General features: G+C 38.6%; 1 protein-coding gene across 2 annotated transcripts in view; it reads right to left on the minus strand.

Annotated features, from left to right (window-relative positions):
• LOC137794886 (microtubule-associated tumor suppressor 1 homolog) overlaps positions 1 to 1316 on the minus strand; it is a 55104-nt gene extending 53788 nt beyond the window's left edge. For both annotated transcript variants that reach the window (XM_068591998.1, XM_068591997.1), the window contains exon 1: positions 1217 to 1316. The gene's annotated coding sequence lies outside the window, so the exon portion shown is untranslated. The remainder of the gene's footprint in view (positions 1 to 1216) is intronic.
• Between the last annotated feature and the right edge of the window lie 6184 nt (positions 1317 to 7500).

The following is a 7500-nucleotide window of genomic DNA, read 5'->3' on the forward strand; positions in this document are numbered from 1 at the left end:
TACAAGGCAGTGGATGAGGACTATAGTTTGCACAGTAGCAGTGACGTACTGTAGTAGTGATTAAACAGTGGGTCTACAGTCTACCCAGAAAATGAATGATGGCCAATTAAAAGAAAAATGTAACAATTGCAATACAACACAGTAGAAAACACGGTTGAAATGGGTCATTCATCACAACTCATATTATTAGGCCATACCACAAATTCATTATAGTTCTGATAAATGTTCTAACTTGTTTTGTACTTGTTTTGTACTGTTTTGTACTGCTCCCTAAAGAGCTCTGTAGTAGTGCTTGTGAGGGTGGATATGAAGTGTCATTGAAAAATCTCAGTCATTCACTGCTCCTACAATTCTCTCTGCCTCTGTTAGATGTGTTGCTGCTTTCTAAACTGCTCTGTGTTCCTGTTTATGCATACTGAGCCTGCTCCGGGAGAAGGTTAAGCCATCTTTCGATTGTAATAAGCATCACTTGTCAATGTGTTAGAATTAGTTTATTACTAAAGGTCACCATGCCAGCTATCCATTTAGGTCTCAAATGTAAACTTTAAAACATTCTAATTTAAATGTATACTTTGTAGCTACTTCTGCATTAAAAATGCATTTGTGTCTCTTGACTCTATTGGTAATTTGGATTTTACATGCTAGACTACATTGGCCCTTTAAATTGCATTTAAACAAAGACAACTGTAAACCCTCCACATACAGTTCAGTTTGAAACAATGTTTGAGCTGCACGTGTGTACATTGTGAAGTGATTTAGTTGAATGTTCAATCATCTCAACAAAGTGACTGATTTGTATACTCAGTTTGGCCAAATCACCATCCCTTTTGCAATTACAATTTTCTTATCATGACCAAATACACAGGAATTTACTCAGGGCTTTACCTATACTTGCAGGATTTCTAAACACTGTAGTGAAAATTGGGAAGCATGCCACAGGGAAAAGTTCAGACACCTGAAAATCGACACGACATTCAAATGTAAAATAAATATACTATTTTCTGAAAATAAAATGTGTTTGCAGACACACCTTTATGTTAAATGATTGACTTGTTTTGCACCAGTCAACAGCTCAGAGTGTACCTACAGGTACATTTTAAGCTGTTTACTGGTGCAAAACAAGAATCTTTGCTTCAGAATATATGCCTCCACACACAAGTGGAAAACACACAATACACACGTGCTGATCCTGTGCAAAATTGTTGCCACAACTTACTCTCTGCTTCTTCTCAGACTTCACTGCCATGGAAAATCACTTCCAGGTAAAAAAAAAAAAATAATCATGGCAGCTCGACGCTCACACTCTGACGCACTTGGCTGGCTGCCCACCTCGACACACACTCCTCACTGCACTGCACTGCACTGCACGTCAATGCATCGTATGTTATCTTATCACTTCTGTGCGTGAAAGTGTGTGAGTGCACAGGCGAAGTAAGACTACGCAGGCTGTGACGATAGTCGAGAGAGAAAGGAGAGCGAGCGAGGGAGAGAGAGAGATACACCTCCCTCTTTGGTTCCGAAACATGAGCATACTGCTCAGTGCTGCAGTAATAAGAACCACAAGCACACACTTTCCTCAAAGTTTAGTGTGAAAGGGGGCGGTGGGGGCGGGGGGAAGTCCGTCCCATGTCTATGTTTACGGAGAGCTGGTGGGAGCATGTGTGTCAGGTTGAGAGGGGCGGGGGTAGCCTGAACCACCCAAATAAGTAGGAGGGGCCAGTAGTGATCGGTCCAAATGGGTTGGCTATTGCTAAGCAGTGCTGGGGTAACAGAGAGAAAGAAAGGGCCTTTTATATATTTTTATATATATATATCATATATATACATATATATATACACACATATATACATACACATATATATGCCTCAGACTGGAAAGCTATATATATATATATATATATATATATATATATATATATATATATATATATATATATATATATATATATATATATATATATATACTTTAAATATTATTTTTGTTTTTTTGTTCTGAGACCACTTTCAATGTGGTTAAATCCAGAGGCATCTGTATCTTGGATGCCAATTGAAGAAAATCTTTCCGCATCACGCAGATTAGAGGACCTGATTTATTCCAATATTGCACTTAAACAAGCTAAACTCTCACTTGGCCCAATTATATCATTTGCACTATTAATATGGCATTTGGCTGAAAAAGAGACCAAAACATACATCCAAAAATCCCAGATGGTCGTGAGGAAAGAAGTACCAGAATCAATAAGTTATAATAAAAATATTTAACAAAAAGAGATGATAAAATTCGATACGTACAATACTTGATCAAGGCACTTTAGATCTCAGCCGGAACCACAGGCTGCACACAGTTAACTGTCTCTCGACATCATCGAAGAAAAGAGGCCGAGCCAAGTTCCGTTTTCAGTTTTAACACAACACATTCACTTGGCTATTGGTTCAAATTTATGGCATGCGATTGGCTAAGAGTCACACAGGGGCGGAGTCTCTCTTTAGTGCAGGTTTTGAAGTTGGCTCCATAACATTCCTGTTTTCCGGTACCGGAAGTCCTCACTGCGCCCTCCTGTGTTAGCTAACAACATATTTGACCTAGAAGGAATTTGTTATTCAGTTCTACAGGTTACAGTGCAACATGAATGTTCTTTTCTGAGCTACAGTCATCCTCCAGAAACCCCATGTATGTAAAGTCTCCCCACTTCTGCAGCATGTCAAATGCAAATTGAATCCCTCTCGGTCTTGATAAGACCAGGAGGAAGTTCCCCAGACCACAGGTGGTCTAGTCGCTCCCTTTGTTCCTAAAACCAAATGCTCTCCTGTAGACACTCAACCCCCTACCTGTGTAAATGACCTCTTCACTCTCCAGTACAGGCGCATCTGACCTGATCAACACTGTATATATTTTGTTTCAATACATTCCATGAATCATTATAAAGTAATGAAAAACATACAGTAATCTTCTTATGCATACAATTACATATCGTTCATAACAATATCCCTTATTAATTATCATATCCCTCTCTTGTATTTTAATATGCACATTAAACAATTCTTTATTATGCATGTGTAAATCCAATATTCACACCCCAGACCATTACAATTCTACAAAACCCAACAGGTCCCATTTTTTTCATCTTCATCAACATGGGCAAGCAAAAAGATTCACAAAGTAACAGATTTCTTTAATGAAAATGGTTTGAGGTCATTTAATGATATACGTACTCCTTATAACATGGATGTGGATCATCTTTTTTTTCTGTATCTACCACTAAGGGCTTCACTTAAAGAATTTGGGGTACCATGGAATGATCCTTTTGGATCACGCCTCCTGCATTCTATTTTGAACACTCAAGGCCAAACCAAAGGATTAGTATCCAAACTGTACTTTTTTTTCTATATCTTCTTACAAACCTTCACATATTGAACAGGTCTGGGCCAAAGACCTCGAACACATGACGAAGATTGTGCAGATAGACTTGGATTATATTTGGAAAGGTATAACTGGAACCTCGAAAAACCCCAACCATCAGGAGATTCACCTAAATGTTTTACACCGAACCTATACTACACAGAGGAAAGGTTTTTTAATGAAAATAATTACTTCACCTATATGTGCTCTCTGTACAAGAGGCTTTGTGGGCTCTTTCATGCATATGTTCTGGTTTTGTAAAGATGTAAATATATTTTGGAAAATGGTATGTTGCTTTTTGACAACTATCCTGAACTATGTAGTCAAATGCACCGCTGCTGTGCTGCTTCTAAATGACTTTTCCGCACTGGAATTATCACAACATCAAAAACGCATCATACTAACCGGCCTGACAGCCGCAAAAGAAATGCTAGCAATGCGTTGGAGTCCACCGCACACCTTTACCAAATCCCAATGGTTAGCTAATTACCTTGATGTGGTGAAAATGGAACTCTCAATAGCTCAAATACACGGTGCTAAAGAAATATACACACAGGTGTATATACATATATATGTATGTGTAGGTATACATATGTCTTTTTATTTTATTGTATTTATTTTTTATTATTTATATGATTATGTGTTTTTATGTACATGTACTGTACACTTCTTTTCTTTATCTGCATATCTAGAAAATCAATAAAAATGTTATCACAAAAAAAAAATTAGGAAGTAGGAAGAGCACAAAATTGGCCCAGCCAATGGCCTAGCTGTTATGAAACTAGAGAATGTGCAAGGAAAACAATTTAACAAAAAAACAAACAAACAAGGCAAACAATTTTACAAAGCAAAAAGCAGTTGAACATCTAGGTGGCCTGCTTGAGACAAAATTGAGTCTGCCATTTCTTTGGACACTATGAGTAACTATCTTACTACAGTAGAGAGCCACAGTTCACTGAGCTGCAGAGTTTCAGTTGCTTTGGCGAGCCTTGGTTAAAAGTTTATGTCATAATCAGCAACCGTCTGGTTTCCCTGGCTCAGACCCAGCAGGGCACCAGTGGCATGTTGGGCCCAACAATACCACTCCAAACACCTTGCAAAGCTTCCACGTGAAGGCTTCGACTGTAGCTAGCTGACAAACCTCAGCTGCCGTAAAGGCCAGTTGTTGACCCTCTGCCGAGAGTCAACAATTCTATATTTTTAAGGTTTTTACCTGTGTAAAGCAGGAAACTTGTTATAGTTCCCAATACATAGTTGGCTAATTTCATCATGTATCAGCCCCCATAAATAATAATAATAATAATAATAATAATAATAATAATAATAATAATACTTTAGTTTGATAAAGCTCTTTTCTAAGTACTGAAAGATGCTTAAGTAAACAAGGAATTGCAATGGTAGTGTACTATTGTATATAATGGGGAAAACAACAATATAACAAAATGACTTTTAAAAGATAGTAATCAGCACTTACAGATAAGTATTGGGGTTGTGTTACTTCTATTGATCAACAACCACATAGATAGAAATAGTCATCAATACATTGAAGGACAGGGCTTAAAAGTAGCCTGTTCATCAGAGCTGTCTGTAGCAACAGTGGTGCATACCACACACAGAAAGCCCTGTATGCCAAGGAGAGGCTGTAAGGCTTTATTTAATCCTGGGCAGTCCTGCAGGATGATGCAGAGGACAACACGTTATGTAACACTCAGAATGCTGCTGCAGCAGTAATATCCACGAGGCCAGGCAAACTTTGCTTCATGAACACTCACTGTGCTATGGACTGTAGCATCGACATTACTTCACAATGCTGTTCATAAATGCAACAGTGGGACATTAACATTTACGCTTCCCTATTAGGCTGCTCAGAGGACACGTTTACATTAATGCTGACATATTGAAATATTCCAAAGGGAGCGCTTAGTGACAATATATAGAGCGGGTGCAATTTTACCTTGTATTTAAACCCCAAAATATTGCTGAAACAGTGAGTAGCCTACAACAAGCAAATTTGGATAAGAGTCTGACGTTACCTAGCTTTTGAAAAACAACGTGATTCAAGTTATCCATCATCGCTGATAGCCTTTACCGGGAAAGCTAGACTTCAGACCATGTAAAGACACTCAAGGACAAAACTGTAAGTTATTAACTTGATCGTACCGTTGTAGCCCTGTGTGGGTTATGAACAACCTGCTGATACACCCTCAACTACATTATGACTGCATTTATATCTGATTGCTTATGCAGATTCTCCGAAGATATACTTTTAGTTCGCAACAGGCCATTGACTAATGCCTTTTAGATTATCTGTGATTACTGTCATCGAATCCGATCAGTTTACGTCAAATAATCACAGTTTATGTTCATTTTATTGTTTTCCTCTTTAAAAATGTGAGGCAAGTTCACATGTATATTGTCACATCATTTTCATTCCATTAAGTTTATTTTGTAGAATTAGTTTTGTCCTTTTGGTGTATTCAACAGGGATCAACTCACCTGACCAACGATGGAAATTTTTATTTCTAACACTGTCATCAACTAGAGACTGATAAGTGAAGATTATGTGCACTTTAAATCAATAAATGTATTTTGTATAGCCCAAAATCACAAATTAAAAATGATCCTCAGATGGCTTTTGTGGCAGTGGGGTGGGGTTGCGCTCAGCTGCGGATGGGGCGGAGCGAGGGAGTGGTTCAGGGAACAGGTGCGAGGTATGAGAGGTAATTAGCCTCAGCTGTGCCTAATCTGTGTCTTGTCTCTCCCTATTATAAGCAGTAGTAGCGGCTGTGGGAGAGGAGAGCTGGACGCAGTGTCGACACGCCAGGACACGGCGAGTTCATTGAGAGCTCTTGGAGCCGACATCGAGGGCCCTCAGAGTGAGGGCACCCAAAATAAAGGACATTATAAATCGAGCTGGTACCGTGTCGCCCTCCTTTTGTGCCTGTCGGACTCATCACGTAACGCAGACACGTTACAGCTTTATAATCTGTACATATACAACATCCTCTGTTCCGGGACCTCACATCGGATCAGGATGAACTCCTCAAAAAAACCTTTAATGGGAGAAAAGGGGAATAAACCATCAGGAGAGCAACAGAAGAGGATCCTCTATCAGGATGGACAGAAGTAAAATAGATGTCATGTGACCAGAATGAACAATGTAACAGTTACACATTCAACAAATATGAAATACATTTTTCATATGAGTAGTAGACATGATGAATGTGCTCTTGAAAGAGTCTGACAGTATGACATTGAGATTTTCTGTGCTACAGTTGTAGGGCTGCAACTAACGATTATTTTAATAATCGATTAATCATTTTATTATTTTTTCGATTAATCGGATAAAAAAATAATTTCAAAGCATTAATTTGCAACATTTTATTACAAAAACAGAACTGGCAGTGCCAATTCACAATGCAAAACATCTTAACAATAAAGAATTTATACAAAATAAAGAAATACAAATCAGAAAACTTAACAGGATTTGTTTGAACGTCATAACTTGTTCTCTACAGATATAAAACATTTCTCCTTGGAGATTAATAAAGTACTTTTCATTCATTTCATTCATATACACACACAGACACACACTCACAGACATGAACAGTCACACACACGCACGCACACTCACAGACACACACACACGCACACTCACAAACACACTCAGAACAAGAGATGACATTCCAGAAGTAACCACTCAATGTATCAACGGATAACTTACGGGCTGCACTTTACCTAAACAAAGGTTGTTAATTAGATATGGAACTACAAATCCCAGCAACACTTCCTTTGCATGAAGCCACATTATATCGGACTGTTGAACGCAAGTCTGCGTTCTGCATCTCAGAGGAGATATTTACGCGGTGCTTCTCTTTCTGCTGCGCTCCACTCAACTGTTTTGTTCAATACTCAAACATCTTCGCAACTTAATGAGCGGCGTTAGAATCGCGCGACACAACGAATGTTATGTCGGAAGCCGAACGTGGACCCAAATACAGAACAGGAGTCTCAGGTGAAGTGAAAAAAGTGAAAGGGTTTATTAACACAAACAAAAAGATAACGAGAGCGAGGCAGGGTTGAATCCGGTGGGGAAAATA

This window comes from Clinocottus analis, unplaced genomic scaffold (assembly GCF_023055335.1).
Source record: "Clinocottus analis isolate CAN_PGR_092001 unplaced genomic scaffold, fCliAna1.0.p SCAF_26, whole genome shotgun sequence".
Taxonomy (NCBI): Eukaryota; Metazoa; Chordata; class Actinopteri; order Perciformes; family Cottidae; genus Clinocottus; species Clinocottus analis.